At 45.6% G+C, this 26,252-nt stretch overlaps 1 pseudogene; it reads right to left on the bottom strand.

Moving 5' to 3' along the window:
* Window positions 1-23,116: 23,116 nt before the first annotated feature.
* On the bottom strand, window positions 23,117-24,987 carry LOC148523914 (uncharacterized; annotated as a pseudogene).
* Between the last annotated feature and the right edge of the window lie 1,265 nt (window positions 24,988-26,252).

Here is a 26,252-nt window from a genome sequence, read left to right as displayed (position 1 = left end):
ACAAAGGAGTCTGTTCATCAAACGTGAAACCTCACAAATGTTAATGAGATTTTAGACACTGACTGTAAAATATAAAACTTTTATGGCACACAGACATATGAGATTTGAACATTGGCTGACCTGATACCTAATTCAGCAATGTTTTCTGACCTGGGGGCATTATGTGCTATGAGGGAGGCAGAAAATACATGTTTGGGGTATTATTTTTAATTTATCAAATTTGGAGTACGATTTTTAATGTAGAAGAGGAGACAGAATTTGGGTATGTTTTATTTAATGGAAGTGATTTCGATCTGGGGTATTATTTTCAATGAGGTGGTGTGTGTGTGTGTGTGTGTGTGTGTGTGTGTGTGTATGTATTTATGTATGTATTGTGACACAGTCAGATTAGGAGTTCCCTCTCATGGGTAGAAGGACTCCTTTCTTACATACACCCACAGCAGCAGGGAAGCAGCACACCAGTCTGGATGCAACTACAAGCTGGTCGGCGCCAGTCTTTATTGTACAATGTCAGAAACAACATAAAGAAAACATAAACATAAAGCCTAGCCCTGTCGGGGCACTAACTTCACAGGTAGTTCCCTCACTACCAGAACCTGGCAGGGCCTAATGCCCTCACCAGCAACCAAGGCACAGCACAACACTTACAGTTAGGTTTTCAAGTGTCTCTGAGCAAACTCCCTGTCTGCTCTCCCAGGTGAGACAATCAGCCCTCAACACACTAGGCTTATATTGGCCACTCTCAGGTGGAAACCCTAACAAGCCTGTTACCAGGCTAAGAGAACCAAAACCTGGAGTGGCCATGGGTGGAGCCTTCCCTCTCCTCTCACCCACAACCCCCAGGTCCCAAACCGGCTTTTCAAAAAGCCGAGACTCAAGCCTGCTACACTGCAGACTTTCTCCTGGAGGTTTAAAACACATAAGACAGGAATCTGGGACAAATGTACCTGCCACAGACCACTTTACCAATGATCCTATCACATATCCCCCCCCTTTGTTTCGACCTGTGGGGCGGAACAACTGAAGCCCCCAAACAATGAACGCGTGACAACGCGTCAGCATTGGCCAGCTGGCTTCCTGGCCTGTGTTCCACTGAAAATTTAAAAGTTTGTAACGCCAAGAACCATCTCGTAATTCTCGCATTACTGTCTTTATTTTCGGACATCCACTTCAAACAGGCATGGTCAGTGATGAATTTGAACTTTCTTCCAACCAAGTAGTACCTGAGAGCCTCTAACGCCCACTTTATGGCCAACGCCTCCTTCTCCACTGTGGCATAGTTTCTCTCATGTACATTCAACTTTCTGCTTAGATAGAAAATAGGGTGTTCCTCACCCTCCTTGTTCTGGGACAGGACCGCTCCTATACCTACTTCTGATGCATCGGTTTGTACTATGAATTCCCTGTCAAAATTAGGAGTCATCAGGACTGGTTGGGAACACAACGCTACTTTCAACTCCTGAAAAGCTTTCTCCGCCTCAGGACTCCATTCTACCATGACTTTTTGTTTGCCTTTGGTCAGGTCAGTCAGTGGGACTGCCATGGTGGCAAAGTTGGGTATAAACCTCCTGTAGTACCCCGTAATTCCCAAGAAGGCTCTCACCTGCTTCTTATTCAGAGGCCGTGGCCAGTTTTGTATGGCATCAACTTTATTGAGCTGAGGCTTTATCAGGCCTCTGCCAATGGTGTATCCCAGATATTTTACTTCCTCCATGCCTAGACAACACTTTTTTGGGTTGGCTGTCAAACCTGCCTTATAGATGGAGTCCAACACTGCTTGTACCCTGGGTAAGTGAGACTGCCATTCAGGACTAAGCAGGACTAAGCAGCTGCATACCGTCTATGGGGCCTTAGAATCCTGTCCATCATTCTTTGGAAGGTAGCAGGTGCCCCATGTAGCCCGAAGGGCAACATCTTGTACTGAAACAAGCCCTCTGGCGCTGAAAAAGCTGTCTTTTGTTTGGCACTCTCGGTTAACGGTACTTGCCAATACCCTTTGGTTAGGTCAAGAGTGGTTAAATACCTTGCCGTCCCTAGTCTCTCAATCAATTCAACCACTCTTGGCATCGGGTAGGCATCGAATTTTGAAACACTGTTCAACTTTCGGAAGTCATTGCAGAAACGCACACTCCCGTCGGGCTTTGGAATCAACACAATGGGACTTGACCATTCACTATGTGATTCTTCAATAACCCCTAACTCTAACATATTTTTAATTTCTTTCGACACCGATTCTCTTTGTGCTTCTGGCAACCTATAGGGCTTTAGATTAACTTTAACCCCTGGATCAGTGATGATGTCATGTTTAATGACCGAGGTTTTCCCAGGTACGTCAGAGAACAGCACCCTATTTCTGATCAGAAACTCCTTGACCTCTTGTTGTTGAATTGCCGACAGGGTTTTTGCCACTGTCACTTCGGGAACTAAGGGCCCTGGACTTACTGGAGGGTCTCGGACGGCCGACAGTGCCGTTCTATCTTTCCAGGGCTTTAACAGATTTATATGGTATATCTGTTCCGGCTTTCTTTTCCCCGGCTGGTAAACTTTGTAATTGACCTGCCCCACTCTTTCTAAGATTTCAAAGGGCCCTTGCCATTTAGCCAAAAGTTTATTTTCCACAGTGGGAGCCAATACTAACACTCTGTCCCCAGGAGCAAAGCTGCGTAACCGAGCATTGCGGTTGTATACCCTCTGCTGTGCCTGTTGAGCCTGTTCCAGGTGCTCTCTCACTATCGGCACTACCGCAGCAATTCTCTCCTGCATTTGAGAAACATACTCAATCACGGTTTTGTAAGGACTAGACTGCCCCTCCCATGTCTCTTTGGCAATGTCTAGTAACCCCCTTGGGTGTCTCCCATACAACAAGTCGAAGGGTGAAAACCCGGTGGAGGACTGGGGAACTTCTCTTATGGCCAACAATAAATACGGCAATAAGTAATCCCAATTCCTACCATCCTTGTTGACCACTTTACTAAGCATGTGTTTTAACGTCTTGTTAAACCTCTCGACCAGCCCATCGGTTTGGGGGTGATAAACCGAAGTTCTTAACTGTTCAATTTTGAACAGGCGACATAACTCTTTCATGACTTTTGACATAAACGGTGTACCCTGGTCAGTTAGTATCTCCTTGGGTATACCCAGCCTTCTAAAGACATGAACTAGCTCTCTGGCAATGGTCTTGGTTGACGTATTGCGCAACGGGATCGCTTCCGGGTACCTGGTAGCGTAATCCATTATGACCAGAATATACTGGTGTCCCCTGGCAGACTTCATTAAGGGTCCAACCAAATCCATCGCTATTCTTTCAAACGGCACCTCTATAATAGGCAATGGAACTAGTGGACCCTTAAAATGTGGCCTGGGAGCATGATACTGACACTCAGGGCAGGATGCGCAAAAGTCAGACACCTCTTTATGAAGCCCGGGCCAGAAAAACCTCTGCATTATTCGCTCAGTGGTTTTCTCTACCCCTAGATGGCCTGCCGTTATATGACCATGGGCCAGATCCAACACTGTTCTTCTGTAGGCTTTGGGAACTATTAGTTGTTCCACAATATCTTCCCCCTTCTTAGTCACCTGATATAACAAATCCTGACACATTGCCATGTGGGGATAGGACAAAGGACTATCAGGGTCTACGGGTTTACCATCAACTACTTTTACATTCTCCCTGGCTTTTACCAAAGTAGGGTCATTCAACTGCTCCACGGCAAAGACCTCTCTTCTGACCTCTAAATCAGGCAGACGATCACCTGGCCCAACAACACTTCCCACCTCAATGGGAGGCACATCAGTTGGCGGGCCACCGTCACGTTCCGCATTCTCTAGTTCGCCAACCATAGTAGAAAAAGGGAATAACTCCCTCCTCCACTACATCGACTACCTTCTCAAATGGATCGGGGTTGTTCACCTCTGGAACAAAACGGCTTTCCCACAACTTCCAGAAGTGAGCAAAGTCTCTCCCCAATATTGCATCGTACACCAGACCATGCACCAAACCCACAGAAACTATAGCAGAGCCACATGGTGTCTCGATGTTCACCTCGGCCGTAACATAATATCGAGTATCCCCATGTATGCAGGTCACACCAACAGTTTTCCCTGTATGCTTCAAGGGGTTCACCAGCTCAGTTTTTATAAGTGTCACCACGCTACCAGAGTCTAACAGTGCCTCTACTCGGTTGCCATCTACAGTGAGTACACACATGTGCTTATCAGTCTCAGCCTGCCAGTCAGCCGTACAGGCTGTCTGTGCAAAGAAAGACCCCCTGCGGTAGACATGAGCAATATCACATTGCATAGGTTCAGTTGTAAGTTAACAATTAGCGGTAATATGGCCGAAGCCACCACATCGGAAACACTGAGTCATATTAATGTCTAGTCGTTTACGGGGCAAGAACCTTCCTGGCCTGGCAGGCCTGTCTCCAGGTTCTACACCCTCAGTCTTAGGTACATTCCACCGCCCAGCACCCTTCTCCCCTGGAACAGTCTTACCAGTGTCTTACTGTGGGAGTTCGCCGGTGCGCCATCGGGGCTCGGTGGGGCATACTCATCAGCTCCTCAGCCGCCACGTACCTCTCCACCAGCTCGACCAACTGGTCCGCGGACTTAGGGTCTGCATGGCTCACCCACTTGCGCAGAGTCACAGGTAAGGATCGCAGGTACCGGTCCATCACGACCCTTTCCACGATCTGTGGTCCCGTCAGCGCCTCGGGCTGTAACCATTTTGAGGACAGATGGACGCGGTCATGCATCTGTGAACGTGGAGGCTTGTCCCTATGGAACTCCCAGCGGTGGACCCGTTGGGCACGAACAAAGGTGGTGACTCTCAAGCAAGTTAGGATCTCCTGTTTTAGTTTTTATAGTCCTTGGCATCAGCCAGGCATAAGTCGAAATATGCTTTTTGTGGCTCCCCAGACAAAAAAGGTGCCACCAGACTTGCCCACTGCTCCTTGGGCCAACTCTCCCTTTCGGCCGTTCTTTCAAATGCGGCGAGATAGGCCTCCACATCATCGCCCGAAGTCATCTTTTGGAGGAAGTGACTGGCTCGTACGGAGTGAGTGGTAGTGGGAGGACCAGTATTAACATCTCTGGGCCGGGCGACCAGGTGCTGTACCACCTCTCTTATGGCCTGGCTGTTTTCCGCTAAGGCCTGGCGGGTTTCCTCAATGGAGACCTGTTGAAGTCTGTTAGTCTCCTGCTGAGCTGCTGTAGCTTCCTGCTGAGCCCTGGTAGATTCCTGCTGAGCTGCTGTAGCTTGGAGCAAGGCCTTAATAATGTCCTCCATTTTGTCCTGGGGTGTAGATTGGAAGCTGAACCTTGCCTCTCTGAGCATTGGCTGACGCCTCCTCTATGGGACTCCAAGGACACAGTGTTATTTCCACACTCACAAATTGGGTGTCTGTCCCTTTAATTTTTGAATGGAAAGTTTTCCTCTTGCTGCAACTTTAGTGTGTGTGGTTGCCCACATTCTCCACCATATTGTGACACAGTCAGATTAGGGGTTCCCTCTCCTGGGTAGAAGGACTCCTTTCTTACACACACCCACAGCAGCAGGGAAGCAGCACACCAGTCTGGATGCAACTACAAGCTGGTCGGCGCCAGTCTTTATTGTACAATGTCAGAAACAACATAAAGAAAACATAAACATAAAGCCTAGCCCTGTCGGGGCACTAACTTCACAGGTAGTTCCCTCACTACCAGAACCTGGCAGGGCCTAATGCCCTCACCAGCAACCAAGGCACAGCACAACACTTACAGTTAGGTTTTCAAGTGTCTCTGAGCAAACTCCCTGTCTGCTCTCCCAGGTGAGACAATCAGCCCTCAACACACTAGGCTTATATTGGCCACTCTCAGGTGGAAACCCTAACAAGCCTGTTACCAGGCTAAGAGAACCAAAACCTGGAGTGGCCGTGGGTGGAGCCCTCCCTCTCCTCTCACCCACAACCCCCAGGTCCCAAACCGGCTTTTCAAAAAGCCGAGACTCAAGCCTGCTACACTGCAGACTTTCTCCTGGAGGTTTAAAACACATAAGACAGGAATCTGGGACAAATGTACCTGCCACAGACCACTTTACCAATGATCCTATCACAGTATGTATATTTATATATGTGTGTATATATATATATATATATATATAGTGCTGAAAGAGCGGCACTCCCAGTGTATCAAGTAATAATAATAATAAAATTTATTTATTTATATAGTGCTTTTCTCCTAAAGGACTCAAAGTGCTTTACATTTACAGTACAAAATACAAAATAAATCCCTACATTAGTGAAATGCTTGGTTGAATAGGTTAGTCTTGAGTCTATTTTTGAAGGATTCTAGAGTGGAGGCCTCTCGAACTGTGTGGGGAAGTGAGTTCCAAAAGGTTGGAGCCACAAAACTGAAAGCTCGACCCCCAGACGAATTCCATGAGATTCTAGGTACTGTTAATAGTCCTTTGTCAACGGATCGCAGTAATCGAGTGGGACAGTAAGGAATCAGAAGCTGCTTCAGGTACCCTGGGCCATGGTCATGAAGAGCTTTGTAAGTTATTAATCCAATCTTGAAAGCAATTCGCCATCTGACAGGCAGCCAGTGAAGGGAGTAGAGAATGGGTGTTATGTCGCTGGAAGGGGGTTGGTTGGTTAATAGCCTGGCAGCTGCGTTTTGTACCATCTGCAAGCGGTGTAATTCTTTTGCTGGGAGACTGAGGTAGAGGGCGTTGCGGTAGTCTAGGCGTGATGATATAAATGCATGTATGACTTTAGGCAGATCTTCTGAGGGAATTAAGTGCTTGATTCTGGCTATTTTCCTCAGATGAAAGAATGAGGATTTGATTGTGGCTGATACCTGATGTTTAAGTGTCAAGCCACTATCCAGGACAACACCAAGATTCCGCACATGGTTAGTGTTTTGTAATTCTGAACCCCCAAGCGTAAGTCCTGTTGGTTGGCTATGCTGTAGCCCTGTCCTGTGACCTATCATAAGAACCTCTGTTTTATCAGGGTTCAGTCGCAGCCAACTGGCACTCATCCACTCCTGAAGCTCAGCTAGGCAGCCATTTCGGGTTGTTATTGGGTCCTTTGTACCTGGAGCAAAGGAGAGGTACAGTTGTGTATCATCTGCATAGCAGTGGTAGACCAGGCCATGACGTACTCAATCAAAGGGTTCCAGACCACTCAGTAAGTTCAACTTTTCAAATTTTATAAAAAATTTTCATCAGGAACAGCATAGAATCAAACAAATCTTACCTTATATAACAGTGTAATCCCCTCTACCGTGACTGTACACTGCTTCCTCATGTCCAGACTGCAATGCCGACGTCACCACTCACGCCGTGTCCCAGCGGGTCTGACGGCAGACGCCCGATCCGAGGTTGCCAGACAACGCTGATGAAGCAAAAAACTGTGACAAAAAGTTACAAACCAATGAATCACCAAGTCCTATCAGAGGAGCAAACAAATAAACAAAGGGCAGTGGCCAGAAATGTAAACTAAACACTAAAAATACAACCAAAGAAAAAAGGGAATGTATCAAAAGGTCGCACCATATGAGCATTAATATGAACCTATAGCACATAATGACAAGAAAAGGAAGGTCCGTAAGTGATTACAACAGCAAAGAGTGAAGAAGAATTAGGCTGACAGTATACAATATCATTCACTCCCATAGGAGTGCCATCCGTTTGGCATTGGAAGGCAGAGCCACCGAACAGCCCGTGGCGAGACATTTCAGGGAATTTGGACATAACCTATCTTCACTAAAACACAAGATGATTGATCATATTCCTCCTGATATCAAGGGAGGTGATCGCGCTAGGAGACTACTGCAGGCAGAAGCCCGCTGGATACATGACCTTAATACGGTCAGACCTTTCGGTCTGAATGAAAGTTTGTCATTTAATTGCTTTTTGTAACAGCTTGGCTTACTATTTCTATTACTGAATGATATTGTATACTGTGTCACTCTGTCTCCTAACACTGCTTAGTAAATAGACCCCCAAGTGTTGGACTAGCAACGGGGGGCAACCAATTACAGTATCCAGGAGATGTGAGTCATATAAAGGGGGCGGACAAGGTGGAGCTGTCTAGGGAGGTAGGGTGCTGTGTTGATGCCTGCAGACTGAGACTAGTAAAGGAAAGTAGCATCCAGTAACAGAAAACACACACACTTTTATAGTATTATCACTCACAACATCTCAGTCAGGGATTTTGTCAAAGGGATAAAGGGATGCTTTTTCCCACTGAATCATATTAATAAAACAGGGAAATGTAAACATTATTACATGTTGGTGCCCTGTCTGTCAGCATATATTTCTACTCATTGACTATCCTCATTATTTAAGAGCTAAAAATTAAGCTGGGTACACTACACACTGGCAGATATATCGGCCATTCAATTGATCAGCCAATATATTGTGTGTGCATCGGCCATTGTGTACAGACGATATGCCTGTGAACAATGTAATTCACAAACATATTGCACAGCCGACGGCAGATACAGTATATCTATAAATTGTGCTGTGTGTATGGGTGGTCAGCCGACCACCCATACACTCGCTGCAGAGGCCTCCAGTGACTGACAGCTCAACTGGCCAGGCACATGTAAATGCCTGCCCAGTTGTGATGTCTAACACGACACAGTGTGCCGATGATAGGTAAGTGTGTATGCACTTACCAATCATCAGATAGGGTGGCTGATTGGCCGGAGAGGCATTCTGTCGTCTTATGGTGCGTACACACTGGGCGATCAGGAAAGACTGTATGATTATGACATCGTAATCGTACCGTCATTCCTGATCACCTGTAGTGTCTGCACTGAACGACCAAATAGCAGTCCCCGTGGTAGTCCCCCCTGTGGGATGGCCACAGCAGGTACTCCGTGCAAATCATTTGTGCTGTCTACCTCAGTACAGAGTTTGGCTAATACCTCTACAGTTTTGCAGCAAATACAGCAAAAGCAAAAGCCATTTTGTCCCCTGTATTTTCACAACCAGGGCCGGCTCAGCAAAGCCCTGTGCTTAAAATACAGGGGACCACTACGCATATTGTCACCTGTATTTTTAGAACCAGGACAGGCTGTACAGAGCCCAGGGCTAGTTATGCTTCTGGGGAGTGGGCACGTAAGCCCGGTGCTGGTTTTTAAAATACAGTGCCCCCCTACGAATTTTGTCCCCCGGTATTTTACAAACCAGCACAGGTTGTACAGAGCCCAGGGCTGGTTATGCTTCTGGGGGAGCTGGCACGTATTTATTTATTTATTTTTTAAATGTGAGTCACTTTTTTTTTTTAACAGACAGAAGCCGTCACGGATCTCACTGATCTGTGAAGGCTTCTGTCTAACTCGCACCTTTTAATGCTAGTCACATTACAAGGTGTGAGTTTACATAGGGAAATACACAGATTTGCATAGTGTAGTAGCCTCAAGCTCAAAAGTTCACAGGCTATTACATTTGCGAGTCCCAGCACCAACTCGCACCTTTAAAAAATGCGAGAACATATGAGTTGGATTTTATCTAAAACTCGAACCCTATTACATTTCGCCCCAAGTCTTACTTCGTCCTCTACCTTAAGTTATGCCTTCCCAAGAATCTCCCATAGACTAAATCAGAAAAGTGGTCCTAACTGAAAGTGTCAGAAAAAAACTGAGAGTTGGAACTTTAGATTACTCCAAAATCCTCATTTTTATTTTTTTTGCCCTGACATTTGGCATGCAGCACTGAGCGACAGTTCTACCCTTCCATGCCAAATTTCAACTCAGTATGTCCAATAGCTTTTGAGGTGTTGCCCCTTAAACACAATGCCCACCCCCTCAGGAATTCTCTATGGGAGAATACGGGTTTTGTTTCTAGTCAGCCTTAATATAAGTGCTTTGCAGATGCTGGATTAGGTCACACAGGGGAGAATTGTGTAAATATCGTTAAGTGAGACTGGAAGAGCAGCTTTGTCCTGACTTTGCAGAAGTTTTGCAGGCTCAGGCCCTGATTCAGAATAGCGAGCACTTGCTCTGAATCAGGGCGGGCCGGTTTTTATTTTCACCGGCCTCCAGGCCGCTTCCTAAGATGTGGGTGACCACCCACAGCTTTAGCGGGCGGCCTGGCGATGGTCACGATTATCGCGACCATCGGGCTTGCGACAAGACCCCAGTGAACTCCTGATCTAATAGAGCAGGAAGTTCACTACTGACATCACTGGTGATGTTAGTAGGGCTGCCCACAAACGGCAGCCGTTCCTTCAGGAATGCCTCAGTTTGTCCAGTCACCCCCCCTGCACGCCTACAAAACGTGGGTGAGCTATCAATCACAATCGACAGCCGCCCCGTCTTGTAGTGAGTCCAGCAGCGAGTAAAAATTCACTCGCTACGGGGCTCGCGCAGTGCGCACACCACGCGTGCACACTGCCCAGCCATCGACCCGCTTGCGAGCGTGTCTGAATCAGGCCCTCAGTCTAGTCCCTTGTGAGCAGGGGCGGATTGGGAAATGAAAGTGGCCCTGGAAAAAAACAAGAAAAGGCCCTATGCGTGAGCGCCGAAGGCCCTATGCGTGCGCGCCGAAGGCACGCGCAGAAAAAGTGGATGTGGCTTTGTGGCAAGGGGCGTGGCTTTGTGGCAAGGGGTGTGGCCTTGTGTGAAATGCTATGCCCGCAAGCTGGTCTCCTTGTTTTCATCATACTGTGGACATGCCCACTGCTCCGGGAGCTGATGGATATGCCCCCAGTCCCTCTCACCAGAGAATAAACACAGCATGTGAATAAGTATTTTCTTACCTATATGATTTCTTTGCAACTCTGAAGAAATTGATCCTCCCTGGACAGGCAGTGTCCTCAGTCAGTTTTCACTATTCATGCAGGAGATAACATGGTCCGGAAGCCGCCTGTTAGCGTAGGAATAAAGCCAATGTCATCAACATGCAACAGAGGTTCTCGCCAGTACCATCCTCCTGTATCTCACCGGCATCATTCCCCTGTCATTCTCCAATACCATCCTCCTGGGTCTCTCCAATACATCCCACTGTCCAGCTGCAGCTACTCTTTGCCCCCAGGGCCATCTCTTTTTCCCCCGGAACCATCTCCTCTGTGCTCCCAGTGTCAACCCCCTCCCCACATCAGCATCCTCCCGCAGCACAGCAAAACCCTCTCCCCTCTCAGCACTGCTCATAGCCCCCTTCATAGCCCCTCACAGCACAGCCCTCCTCATCACAGCCCCCTCATAGCACAGTCCTCCACACCACAGCCCCCCTCAGCACAATCTCCCTCATATGACAGCCCTCACAACATAGCCTTCCTCACATCACAGCCCCCCTCAACACAGCCCCCCTCAACACAGCCCCCCTCAACACAACCCCCCTCAACACAGCCCCTCACAGCACAATCGCCCGCATAGCACAGACCCTCTAACAGCACAGCCCGCTCACAGCAGAGTCTCCCTCATATGACATCCCCCCTCAGAGCAAAACCCGTCATTACAGCCTGTCACAGCACAGCCCCCTCATCACAGTCCCTCATAGCACAGGCCCCCATATCACAGCTCCTCACAGCATAGTCCCACACTCTCCCCACTTACTCAGACCCCCCACATACAGATCTTTACTCCCCTCCCTCAGCTCTCACCCCTCACACACACACAGCGCTTAACCATACACAGATTCCTCCCACTAACACAGTTCAACTACCCTCTGTACACAGATGTCCCCTCCAGACCTCACCATAGATGTCACCTAGACGTGGGGGGGGGGGGAGACAGGAATCATCTGCTGAACTGGCTGCAACACATTGAAGAGATCAGTGCTTCCATACAGCATCAAGTGCGGCTCCGCCCACACCAAGCCCCCTGCCTGAAAGCACTGGTCTCTTCAATGTGTCTCAGAAGGTAATCCCCCCTGAGCCCCCGCAACTAACACCGACCAGGCTGCCTATACGGTAATGAGCCTGAGGTATGTGCTCAGTGCTTACTGCTGGACACACATTTGCCAGCCCTGCACATTACCGTATAGGCAGCCTGGGCTTTGACAGTTGTCTGTCACTCACCTGCGGACCCGCACCACTGCCTCACTCCTCATCAATCGATGACGCCATCGCCGACGGCGGGCAAGCTGGGTGGGTGGAGCTTTAACAGGCTGGCCACTCTTCTCGCGAGAGAAGCTCAGCCGCTCAGGCACACTGTAAAACACACATTGTACAGGGGCCGGGTGATGCTAGTCGGGGGGCGGGGCCACAATTGAAAAGCGGCCCCACAACCAATCGGCCCACCGGGATTCTTCCCGCAAAAAGTAATGGCCAATCCGCCCCTGCTTGTGAGTATATATACTAAAGTGCGTATTTTTAAAAATGGATATGTTGACCATAGTAACCAATCAGATTGTACCTGTTATCTTCTAGAAGGTGCTAGGTAAATGATAAGTAGAATGTAATTGGTTACAATAGGCAACATCTCCAATTTAAAAAAATCAACTTAGTAAATAACCCCTTTAGTGTCTCACAGACATGATATTAGTGACATCAAACAACACCAGCTACTCGGGTACATCAGCAGGCACTACAGCAACAATCCTGTAGGAAGATGACAGCATCATTTTGAAGATTTTAATAACAGTATACAGCCAATTATCATCTGTGAAGAATTGTCTTTAGTTTGTTAAGATGTCGAAAGCTGTCAAAATAAAAACAAATTAAACATTAAAAAACACAATTTTCTTGAATTATGTATTATTACAATATATCTGAACAAAAGTAGAGGAACAGGTTTTTTTTTTTAAAAAAAATGTATTATTATTTTGGTTTGTGGGGTGGGAGTTTGCTACACCATGCATTTGTGCATAAACTTTGCATTGGTGGGATACCTGTCTGTTTTGTTTTTTCAATGTCGTCTCAAGAAGACTAAATGGTCCAACAATTGCATCCCTCCTGGTATAGTGTAAATTATTTAAAATATAATGTGTTTTTAAAGAATAGTTGTTCTAAATTGTCAGTCTATTACTTTTTTAGGAATTTAAATTGCTAAATTTGAACAAATTTTTACACAACCCTTCTGAACCGGATGTAGTTAATTTGCTCGCTTTCGGGATGCAGGCCGTCGAAATCCCGTCAACCTGAATCCTGAACCACAGCTAAAGACAGATGCCAGAATCCATACCTGGTATGAGTTGCCGTCGCCTGAATCCCGACAGCCGACATCCTCAACGATGTTACAGCGTCAAAGTAGAGTTTTATGCCGCGGGGCGAGGAAATTAGATTTAGGCACCACGGGGGGTTAGGGTTAGGTACTAGTGGGAGGGTTAGTTTTACACACTAAGGGGGGAGAATTAGGTTTAGGCACTAATGGGGAGGGTTAGGTGGTGAAGGGGGGCGGGTTAGTGTACTTTCAGAGCCCCCTCATCATATTGATGATTGGGATGCTGTTGTATGTCTTTTGACCGGTGGCATACCATCTTTCTTGTAGACTGGACCCTTTAAATCCCGCCATTAGGCTGGGCCACGAGCTCCTGGCTGTCCTGCAACAGCACCTGCCAGGTGAAAAGATGACAAAGAACAGAAATTTAGACCTACAAACATATTCAACTAACCACAAACTCCCAGGCCCTAGCTCCAATTCATTTGGCCCCTGTTCCTACAAGTACACTGGAAAAAAGACAAGTCGAACAAAACAATATACATACACACACAAGAACTCATCACAATGTACTTGCAGTCTGCTCTGCACCAGTACTGCACTATGCTGGCCTACAATGTTCTTTTTCATAGATCGGACCCTTTAAATCCCGCCATTAGGCTGCATTTGGTCCCTGTTTCTTTGTGCAGTGGAGTGTGGAACTTCTTTATGCTCATCACTCTATACCACCAACAACCAAGATTTCTTTAAAACCCAATAAGTTCAATACAAAATACTTATAAAAAATATAATACAGGCGGAAATCCCTGATGCTCTCGACCTCCACACTGAGCTGCAGCAGCACATTGTCACGGCTGCTCCCCACAACCTCCCAGCTGGCCTGGACCAACATCAGGATGGAGGGCATTGTCATGTTACCCTGGTCTGGGGTTAGACAGTGACCTCTCTGCACCTGTCATTTCTCCAGCTCCATGGTGCCCCCTGGGTCCTCTTGAGGTAACTGCACCCTGTCCTCTGTCACTGTCCTATACACATGTAACACACTCACCGAGTTGAAAGTTATTCCAGAGATGTCCACTCTGATCTCTTCAGACAGAGAAGTGAAGGATGGACACTTGCGCAGGTACTGACATGGGGAAATACTAGTTTCGCTAAGATTAGTTTATTTAGTTGCAATAAATTGCATAGAAAAGCAATAAATGTTAGCAATTAACTTTTCGGCTTATGACTCTGTTACAAATACAACAATAGTGATAACAACAGTTCACACATACATTCGCCGAAGCTTTATTGATCAGGAACGCTTCTTTCTTGAGCTGTGAAATAAATGGGTTAATGAAATATCTTAATGCTTCTATATGCAACAATTATAATGACTCTACTCTCATACTAGGTTGAATTAATATATAAGTCCCAGAATGTCCCTTAAGTCACTTAACCTCTGGCCAGTAACCCTTTATGTTGGTGCACATTAGAAGTAAATAGCTGTCTTGACACAATTCCTCCCTGACACTTGGTGATGGTTGTGTAGGCTGCATTAACTCTGGTGCTGTCACTGATGCTGACACTTGTATGTGACAAGCCCGGGCCTGTGCTGACACTGAAGATACTCAATTTATGCAAGATCCTGCACTAATGCTTTATAAACGGTTCCAGCTACCTGTCTCTAATTTTAAGGTAATACTGTAATCCTCTGTGAATTATCTTGCTGAGGGATATTGGTAGCTTGCCTGGATATGCTGTTTTATGCAACACTCCTACTGAGGTAACCAATGTGTAGCTTTATAGGCTTAATTTGAGTTACTTGTAGCAATTTAATGGCACTAACCCCTGGCTGGTCCCCCTGCGAGAGCAGTGAGAATGTTGCTATTCTGGCTATACTTTACTGATAGCTCTGACAGTATAATGGTTTTATTACCTCCACATAAATGCTGCAGGGTTACTGGTAGCACGGATAGAGGAGTTTACTGCTGGGATCTGAAGGGTTATAATGCAGAGTAATGCCTTGAATCTCAACTGTCTCCTTAAATTAAGATAACGGGGTTGGCATATAATGTGTGGTGAAATTGTGTATTAACTGTCAGCAATTGTCATTTGTGATTAATCAACTCCCTGCACAGCTGATAAAAGGAGACTCTGCCGACTATGACTATGGAATATATTGAACATTGCACCTCAAGTATTACGTCTTCTCAGATTATATGTAGTAACAGTACCTTCCCACAGCAACAAGTTGTTTGACTATATTCACTGAAGTAGTCTGTGTTGGGGCAAAAGCTATCCTGGGCTCTTATAGTAGCTGCTCTTAGATTTCAGAAGATACAGGAACCCCGGCCTTAACAGTTATATTGCAGTAAGGATTGGCCCTTGAGGGAAAGCTATTGTTTATATAACTGACAGCTTATGACTGAAGTAGCAATGCTGGGTGGTGCTGGTTTTATTTACAGACCTCTCCTGTAGATCAGCTTAGCAGATTCAGCACCCTAGCGGATCTGGACAGTGGTCCCTCCTGCAGGCTGGCCCCCGGCTGTCACTCATCAGCTCCAGGGGAGGTCTCTGGGTGGCTCCCTCCTGTACAACTTCCTGCTGGTAGCATCCTCACAGCTCTCTGGCTGTCTGTATCCCGGCTGACACCTTCCGGCTGCGAGTCCACACAGCGGGCACTGGTAATTCCCACTCTCCGGTGAGCGCTTACTTCAGTCACCTCCCTCCCAGCAACCTCTGCAGGTCCCTTATATATCAGTGGTCGTGTGCGGGGACCTGTTCCCGCCAGCTGCACATGCCGCTCTCTTCACTGGCCCCCTGATAAGTTCAGAGGGAGAAGGTCTACCCTCTGCTGCGGCAGCAATGTCCCACTCCTGGCTATGTGCCCACTGGATCCCTGTGTCTCCATGGGGGGGCAGTCCATATACACATCAACTGGACATGTTTTGTCTATAGTGTCGAAGCTGGATAATTGGCTGAGACAAGATCAGCTTAAAATTAGATCGTAAAGACGCCATCTTGCGACTGGCCACAAGACGCCATTTTAGAAAATGAGATTGCAAGACGCAATTTTGCGAACGGCCACCCAAGCGCCATTTTAGGTAAACTCACACTTAAGTACTTATGGCGATATTACTATTAGCATCATGCGATTGCATTTTTTCACCATTTCTCATACACACATTAATACGCACAATTGCACTGTTAAGTAGTCACATATTAGCGAATGCATAAGATCCTGTATGAAAATGCTGTTTATTAGCTTCATGTGCACGCATCTGCCCCAAGTTAACTAGCGTCTTTATATCAAACCCCAAATACTTACACGGTACATATTCACATAAAAGGTCTCATAAGCTTTAAAGTATAAGATTCAAGTTTGTTCATTTATTATAATTGGTGTGAAATAAAGGTTATTTGGTAGCTAAGGTTTAATACATGATAAGTAAGTCATGTTTGATATTATACTGATCGGCACTCTTTCAACAGCATTCAGGTATCATCAGTGTGAAGATCGCAACATGCATTCTCAACTTATGGACCGCAAAGACTTAAAGCACCAAAATGTACATTATATGACCAACTGTTAGGATGTGCATGAACAGGAAACCAGAGACAACCAGTTGTTAGAGGCTGGACTGTGTCTATTTGAATCAACTTGTTAAATGCTCTGCAACAGATGCATCCTCCTGGGAACCAATGGCATCAGCGACAAGCCTCTCTATTGTGTTGTCTGTTTCTGTGAGAGTATAAACGTGTGTGTTGTGACCCCAGTCTGAGTCTTCTTGCTGAATGCTGATAGACGGGGGTTTCTTGCTGAAGCCTACATCTGGTCCAGAGCGCTGCGTATCTATAACTGTACTTGGGTCTGTATAATTCTTTGCTCTAAATTGTACTTAGATCATAGCGTGTAACTGACTGTACTTTTACTTGAAATATCACTTTGTGCTTTGGAACCACAGGTAAAAGGTCAGGAGTCTTTATTTACTATATGACTGCATACGCAAAATAGCGTCATCCTTAGAGGTTTATAGGTAGGATATTAGTAGGTATAGGCAGGGTATTAGAAGGTATAGGCAGGAGTGTATAGAGGTTCTAATTCAATATCCTTAGTTGGGGGCTCATAGTGAAGTCACTTACCTACTCACATGATACATACGGTTATCGATATCTCACCAAAGGGTGGAGTGGCCACATGCAGGGTTTACCTGCAACCGCTCGGTGCTGAGAAATCGCTACCCATTTTCGTGTGAGCCAGGGACGCTGACTAGATTCCAGGGACAAGAGAGGAAAAAGTTTGTTTTCCTTTGTTGATAGAACCTTATGTTTAGAGGGGTGACGCATTATTGAGCACGCGGCTGAGTTGCAGTTTTGCGCACAGTCAAGACGCACTTTTGTGTACGCAGCTAAAGGTTGTCATACGATTGTGTGGTAGTCGCATTATTGTGTATGCGACTGGTCGCACAATAGTGTATACGTACTTCCGGTTGTGCTGCCACATGTTTAAACAAAGCCGTTGAGGTTTACATTCTTTTCAATTGTTGTCAATATCTGGGTTAACGTGTATTTTTCTGCACAGGAAAAAAGTGTGTAACAGTGAGTATTTGTTGGTAGGGGTAACTTGTAAAGTTAGAGGTACCATATGACCTTTAAGGGCTAAGTGCTAGCCGCTCGGTAAGCAGCTTACCGTTCTATACACAGTAGCAGGTGTACATGTTGTCTTTGTTGTAGAGAGGTGCGTGGAAGTAGCCGACTTAAACTTCCATAGATGTGGAAGTTGCCTTCTTAAATCTTATCGGGGTGTGTGAAGTAGCCTTCTTCAAATCTTCACAGGTGTGTGGGCGCTGCCGTTTAAATCGTCCACAGGTAAGTGAAAGTATCTTGACTGTCTTTCTCCAGTTTAAATCTTTATTGAAAAACGTAGGAGTTGTCTCAGAATGGGAGCCATGCAAACAATAGAGATGTTAGACAATGATGTGCTGCTAATGGATGCGCTGTTTGGATCGGCCCGTCGTATTATGCATACTAAGTACGGTACTTATGCAATAAGGTATTGTGATTTATAGTTTAAAATGATGATGAAGAGTGTTAGACCGTTTCCCAGAATTGGTAGTTTTGATAAAGATGTATTAGATAATGTCCGGGATCACATCAGTCTGATGCGCTCCTGAGAGAAAAAGATAAAATATTATAATGTTTAAAGTTGTGGCAGTATGAAGGGGATGCGTGGCTTAAAAATGTGCAAGCGACGCAAACTAGCGTTGCAAGCGCATTGCCAGAGAATACATCCGCGACGCTAAATTGCAATGCAGGCAAGCTGCAAAATGGCAGTAAGGTAGTGTTGTGGAAAGTATTGCCAGCAGTTCACGCACACCACCTCCACCTTATGTGGATAGAGGTGCAAGTACAGTTATCAAAAATACCCTTAACAATGTAACAAGCAATTTGTACCCTCTCTTAAGCAACCATAAAGAAAATGTTCATGATGTGGATGATGAGCCTATTGTAATGTCTGCCATTTCCCATGCTGTACAGATGATAGATGCTGCACCACAACAAACACGAGTGGTGCCGCCATCTTCATCGGTAACAGCAAGGGAAGTGCTAACACCCTCTGCACCCGTGGAGGAAGTTGTTAATACCATACGCAGCAGCAGCAGATTAAACCCCCAGCCAGGTAACAAGGTCAAAGGTAGCAGCACTACCAGTCTGCATCCCATTAGGACAATAACTGTTCCGAATAGAAATGCAGATGCAAACAGTATAGTGCCCACGAGGGAAATGGTAATGCATTGTCCTTGGACAAGAGCAGAACTGAATTCCATCATAAATGATTTCCCCGATCCCAAAAAGGAACTTGCCAAATGTCAAAGATTTTTGAGGAATTTGGGTAGTTCTCATGAGCCAACTAATAAAGATTGGCGTTGGGTGTTAAGGGCCTATCTACCACGCAATACCGACTTGACAAAATTTATCACGGATTGTGTATTGGATGGTGACGTTCCCTTAACAGACAAAGTAAACCAAGGTAACATTTCCCGCATTGTAACTCAATTGGGTATATATTTTACGGTAGTAGTTAACTGGAACAAAATTTTCACTATAAAGCAAAAGGAGAGTGAATCTGCAGAAGATTATTGCGACCAGGCTCTGCAGGCTATCACCCAGTATACTGGGATAGAAGACATTAAAGATAGCACTCACCACAGGGGAATGATAGTCACGGTACTCATGGACGGTCTTAAAGAAAACTTAAAGACTCGGGTTCAGACCTCACAGCCTGGCTGGAGGGGAATCACAATAGATACCCTCATAGAATCTGCCATAGAACATGATAAGAACATTTCAAAGAAGAGAGAGACCCAGAGTGAAAAACTAATGGCTGTCAGTATCCAGGCTCTGGAAGGAATGACAGTAACATCACAGCCAGCAGACACACTTGCATCTACACACACACTTACTTACACCTGAACAGTTATATGCCCTCAATAATCCCAATCAACAGCAAACACAGCTCTACTCTACTAATCCTACACATCCACAGGTCCCATACTACTCGCAAACTTCATTCCCCCCACAATACCCTTATCCTCCATATCCCTACCCATATCCATCACCTTTTCCCCCTGCTCAAACCTCGCAACAACCCGTGTCTTCATCCGATCCACGAACATGTTTTAATTGTAACCAGCAAGGACATTTAATTAGAAACTGCAGAGTAAAAAGCAACAGCAAATTCGTACCTTCTTGGGAATATGTGGATACTGTAGAATGTGGATCCCAAGTTTTTCTATTTTGGCCTTGCCTTTGCAGGACTTAGTCTCTTCCTCAAAGCCCGATCGTGTCATACACACAGAGGAATCAGAGCAGGCTTTCCTTAATCTTAAGGATAGTCTGACAAAAGCACCTGCATTGGGAATACCTGATTATGAAAAACCTTTTGATTTGTATTGTACGGAAGCCGTTGGTTGTGCTGCAGGTGTCTTCACACAAAAAACATGGTGATGCCAGTAGGCTCGTAGCATACTACAGTGCCCAATTGGACACTGTGGCAAGATCACTCCCCACCTGTTTGAGAAGTGTAGCAGCTACCGCTCTATTGGTGAGTAAAAGTGAGGATGTAGTATTGGGTCATGATATGATTGTCTATACTCCCCACGCTGTATCTGCTCTGCTGAACTCTGCTCAAACCAGACACGTCTCTTCAGCTAGGTTTACCAGATAGTAACTAGCTCTAATCGCACCTGCAAACATCACTGTTAAACATTGCAGCACGCTGAACCCAGCAACGTATTTACCATATGTACAACATGATGTACAAAGGGTGGAAGGAGACGAGTTGCTGGCAGGAGGTGAGTTCAGCGGACATAATGATGCACACGATTGTATGGAATATCTGAATCAGACCTTTACTGCTAGACCTGACATACATGACACACCTTTAGAGAATGTAGATGTAACTTTTTACATGGATGGGAGTTGTCATAGACAAACAGACACAGGTGAATTATGTACATGTTATACTGTTGTAAATTACACAGACATCATAGAAGCTAAACCTCTTGGTCCTCCTCAAACAGCCCAGGTGGTAGAGTTAGTAGCACTAACTAGAGCGTGTGAACTGGCAGCAGGCAAGTCTGCTAACATTTACACTGACTCGAGGTCCGCGTTCGGGGTGGTGCACGATTTCGGGGCTCTATGGCGTCTGAGAAATTTTATGACAGCAGCAGGCACACCAGTTGCACATTCCCGACACATAAACCATCTTTTAGAAGCAATCCAACTGCCCAAAGTGGTGGCAGTAATTAAGTGTAAAGCCCATACATGTGAGGATGATCCGGTGTCACTGGGCAACAACAGAGCAGATGAAGCTGCAAAATGGGCAGCAGGGTTAAAATGTTTTCTCCAACTGAAAAAATTATGTACACGGTCTGACTCATCTGGGAAAGCAAGGTATGTGCAAATTAGTAAGAGCATACTGGTGTGCACCAGGTTTTTCTTCACAAGCAGAAAAGAGAGCAATGTCCTGTCTGACCTGCTTGAGGAAGAACATAGGGAAAGCGATCCCTACCGAACCGTACCACATTCCACCGACTGATGGCCCTTTCCAGGTGATACAAATTGATTTCATCCAATTGCCACCCTGCAGGAATCTCAAGTATGTATTGGTGTGCACTGATGTATTTTCTAATTGGGTTGAAGCCTACCCAGCGGCCACTAATACTGCTGCGTTTACTGCCAAGAAAATAGTTCAGGAATTTGTACGCAGATACGGTATCCCTAAAATCATCGAGAGTGACAGGGGTACTCATTTCACAGGTGATGTTTTCCAAAATATGTGTAAGCTGATGGGTATTAATAGCCGACTTCATACCCCCTACCGATCACAAGCCAGTGCGAAGGTAGAGAGGATGAACGGGACTAATAAAAATAAGTTAAGTAAAATCATGGCAGAGACTGGACTAGGTTGGCCAGAAGCATTACCGTTGGTCCTGCATAGTATAAGGACCACTCCCAGACCCCCTCTAAATCTGTCTCCCTTTGAAATACTGGGCCTGATTCAGAGCCGGACGCTCTGAATGAGCGCCCGCTCTGAATCAGGGCGTTTTTGTTTTTTTTTGGTGCGTCCTCCTGGACGCTTGCATAGCTGTGGTTTACCACCCACAGCTTATGCGAGCGTCCATGATGGTGGTTGCGAAAAGACCCTGCGGTAGGGTCTCGCTGCCGCAAGCCCTGGAGTGATTTTGGCTCTATCAGAGCCAAAATCACTCCCACTGACATCACTAGAGATGTCAATGGGACCGGACCCTGACGGTAGGCGTTCCCATGGGAACGCCTCCGTCTGGGCAGCCACGCCCCAGCACGCCCTCCAAAGGGGGCGTGTTGTCACTCACCATCGACAGCACGCCCCCTTTCGTGCGAGAACCCAAGCGACGGCTTCACATTTGGGTACCATCGATCCGCTTGCAAGCAATGAGACCCACTGTTCAGTAGACAACCTCATTTGATTATAAGTCCACAGGAAGACTTGAAAGGTAACAACGAGGTAACTGTAAGGTATCATATCAATGAGTAAGCAGTTAAAACAGCAACAGCAGAAACTGAAATTGTTGTCCAATGATATGCCTGAAACTAACTGTCATGATGTTGAACCAGGAGAATATGTTATGATCAGAAATTTCTTGTGTTCAGGTTGTTTGACTGATCAGTGGGAAGGTCCGTAACAGGTGCTGCTGACAATTACTACATCTTTAAAGATGGCTGAGAGAGATACCTGGGTCCATTCCACTCACTGCAAAAAGGTCAATCAACCGGTGGAGAAACAAGTTGGAGACAAGGCTGATAGCGTGGACCTGTCGATCGCGAACTTGTTCCGGGAGGATTGAAAAGGTCGTAGTGATATACCTGAACTAAAAGAAATTTGCAGGTCTTGTTGTGGCAATGGACGGGCCTGCTGTGTTCATTTTCATATTCTCTTTTAGAGTGTTCACCATTCTGGTTGGTTCTGGGATATCTAATTTCTGTGATGGGGGACCGATTGAGGAGATGGGAGCTGATGGCAATGCTGATGGAGTGGAATCTGGAGGAGTGCTATGCCAATCAGGGGCGTGTCTGACCAATCTTAGTACTGTTATTGTTAAGAGAGCTGTTATTCCGGATACTCGGGGATGGTGTGGAGGTTTATCATCTGAAGATTCCTGTATTTGTGAGCTTTGTGGGTCCCTAGTTGATGAGAATCCATTACCATGTACTTCTATGAACTGGCCAATACACTTTCAGGGGTATCACATTCCTCCCCGCTAGAATGATGCATGTCCCCATGCATCTGCTTTTCCTAACAAGTTTAAACAAACTGTTTTCATAATCGTGAATGTTTAGCTACATTTGTTTCAACAATATCAGTCACAAATGTTACCAACAATAACTTTACAAGTAACAATTTGATTTGATACCTTCAAGCAGTTTCTAGACATTATATTGCCTGTATCTAATGGGTTGTGTTCACTCTGCATCTTTTTCCTATCTTGGTGCATGCTTTTCATAAAATTGAGACTATTTCTTTATGGCTTATCGTGATGTATTCGATGTCGGGAAAAAGATAGGTCACTTCCTCCTTATCTGCACTAGGATTGTCAGTAGGGATGTCAGATTCGAACTTCAATATACTGGAATCTGTACAAAGGGGTTTAGGAGGTACTGATTCTTCTGCCGTGGCTGAGTGGTTTACTTCATCACCATCTTTTTCCTGGTCTAATGCACTTGAATTTGCCTGATTGAGGTAGACCGTACTGGAAACTATTTCTTCCATCCCAGGGTTATTCTCACGTACAGGTGCTGGAGGAAGTGGTTGCTTGACTACATCCTGCTGTCTTTGCTGTGCTGTTTCACTTTCGGGTTCTTGAAGTGTCTCTTCATATTGGGGGTTTTGGTATTTTTGCTGGTGATCACGTGGAGAACCTCTGCGATGTGGATAGCGCCAATATCGCCTACGATGTGTGGCATATTTGCCGCCCTGAACTGGGGCAGCACCAGGACCAGTGACATTGGCTGCCTGTAGACCTTTCATTCCGTGGACCACATCAAATTCTGCGGTCTCTCCTTCTCCCAGACTTCGATAGTATTTTCTGGGATGGTTCTTTTGGATGGCTGAATAATGCACAAAGATGTCTTGCTTGGTGTCCTCATGATTTATAAATCCATACCCACGTCTTACATGGAACCAGATGACTTTTCCAGAAACCTTTCCATCCTGGACCTGAGGATCATCATCTACGATGGTGGTCATGTCGTTTTCACTAAGATTACATGATTTACCATAGCGGAGCTGCCATTCTCCATTGGTTGGTCCTACTCCTGTTCTCCCCAAGGCTCGGTCTCCATCATCGGGGCATTGGAGTTTAAATTCTCCATACAATTTCTCTCTAGGTGTCCACTGCGGTTACTTTTACGACAGATCGGGCGTCCTAGGGAATCGAATCAGTCAGTTGGTCGGCGCCCACCGGTGCGTGGAGTAGTCCACCAATCGGAGGTTGACCTTCTTCTTTCTGTGCGCCACTGATTCCCATTGGGTTCTGTGTTTTGTCTGGTGAGTTTCTTTATTTCTTGGCACATCTCCGTCATTCCTGAAGCCAGCTTCTCCATCTGACTAGTTAGATTATGTAGGTGGTTAGGTGTAGATGACTGAGCACTTTGTACCGCCTTTTCTTTTGCTTTAGTAGGGGCTCCTATGGGTACTTCTTGAATTATTTCCTGAAAGCCTGGCATTTCTGGAAATGTAACTTCCTCATCTCCAGTATATCCTACAACTTTAATGGATGCTTCCTTAAAATCCAGGAAGGAGTCCCTGGGCATTTGTAACCGTAGAAGGTGTAGTTGAGTTCTGGTACCTTCTCCTCTAGCACCCTCAATGAACTGGCTAATTAAAGTCTCGTCAGGACTCCTCACTTCGTTATTATCCATTGATAGTATGCGTCATAGAGCTTCCTGAAGTCCTAGTGCAAAATTACGAAGGGACCCGCCAGTTTGTTGCTTTCGAGCATAAAATTTCATCTTCAGCTCCGATACAGTTCGTGTGTCAAAGGTATCAGCTAACCTCTGTATAATTTGATCTATGTTTTGCCTCTCTTCTCTGGGCCAAGAGGTAACTTCCCTCAATGCTGAACCCTTTAACTGACCAATTAAGATCTCCACTTGCTGGCATTCTGTCAATGGGTATAGTCTGAACATACTTTTCATTTTATGCTTAAATTCTCTTAATGAATTGCCATCCGATTCCCCACCTGGGTCGTCTCCAGTATAAGTGGGGAGCCACGGGGCCCCCAAGTAATAGGGTAAAGTGATGGGGTTCAATTGCGCCATGACTGGGTTTTGGTGACTCGACTCCCCTGTGGAATGCTGTTCTTGTGACATCCTCTAGTTCTCGGATCCTGTTCTTTGGACACCAACTGTAACAAACTCACCGAGTTGAAAGTTATTCCAGAGATGTCCACTCTGATCTCTTCAGGCAGAGAAGTGAAGGATGGACACTTGCGCAGGTACTGACATGGGGAAATACTAGATTCACTAAGATTAGTTTATTTAGTTGCAATAAATTGTATAGAATAGCAATAAATGTAAGCAATTTACTTTTTGGCTTATGACTCTGAACAAATACAACAATAGTGATAACAACAGTTCACACATACATTCGCCAAAGCTTTATTGATCATGAACGCTTCTCTCTTGAGCTGTGAAATAAATAGGTTAACAAAATATCTTAATGCTTCTATATACAACAATTATAATGACTGTACTCTCATACCAGGTTGAATTAATATATAAGTCCCAGAATGTTCCTTAAGTCACTTAACCTCTGTCCAGTAACCCTTTACGTTGGTGCACATTAGAAGTAAATAGCTGTCTTGACACTTGGTGATGGTTCTATAGGCTGCATGAACTCTGGTGCTGTCACTGATGCTGACGCTTGTATGTGACAAGGCCGGGCCTGTGCTCCTACTGAGGTAACCAATGAACTGTAGCTTTATAGGCTTAATTAGAGTTACTTGTAGCAATTTAATGGCACTAACCCCTGGCTGTTCACCCTGCGAGAGCAGTGAGAATGTTGCTATTCTGGCTATACTTTCCTGATAGCTCTGACAGTATAATGGTTTTATTACCTCCACATAAACGCTGCAGGGTTACTGGTAGCACAGATAGAGGAGTTTACTGCTGGATTCTGAAGGGTTATAATGCAGAATAATGCCTTGAATCTCAACTGTCTCCTTAAATTAAGATAATGGGGTTGGCATATAATGTGTGGTGAAATTGTGTATTAACTGTCAGCAATTGTCAGTTGTGATTAATCATCTACCTGCACAGCTGATAACAGAATCTCTGCTGACTATAACTATGGAATATTTTGAACGTTGCACCTCAAGTATTACGTCTTCTCAGATTATATGTAGTAATAGTACCTAGTACTATATTCACTGAAGTAGTCTGTGTTGGGGCAAAAGCAATGCTGGGCTTTTATAGTAGCTGCTCTTAGATTTCAGTCTCCTCAACAGAAGTTACAAGACACTTGGCCTTAACAGTTATATTGCAGTGTGGATTGGCCCTTGAGGGACAGCTATTGGACAGCTATTGGTTCTATGTAACTGACAGCTTATGACTGAAGTAGTAACGGTGGGTGGTGC

The sequence above is a fragment of the Taudactylus pleione genome, unplaced genomic scaffold (assembly GCF_031769625.1).
Source record: "Taudactylus pleione unplaced genomic scaffold, aTauple2 ptg000125l, whole genome shotgun sequence".
Taxonomy (NCBI): Eukaryota; Metazoa; Chordata; class Amphibia; order Anura; family Myobatrachidae; genus Taudactylus; species Taudactylus pleione.
This window is presented reverse-complemented; position numbering and strand designations above follow the sequence as displayed.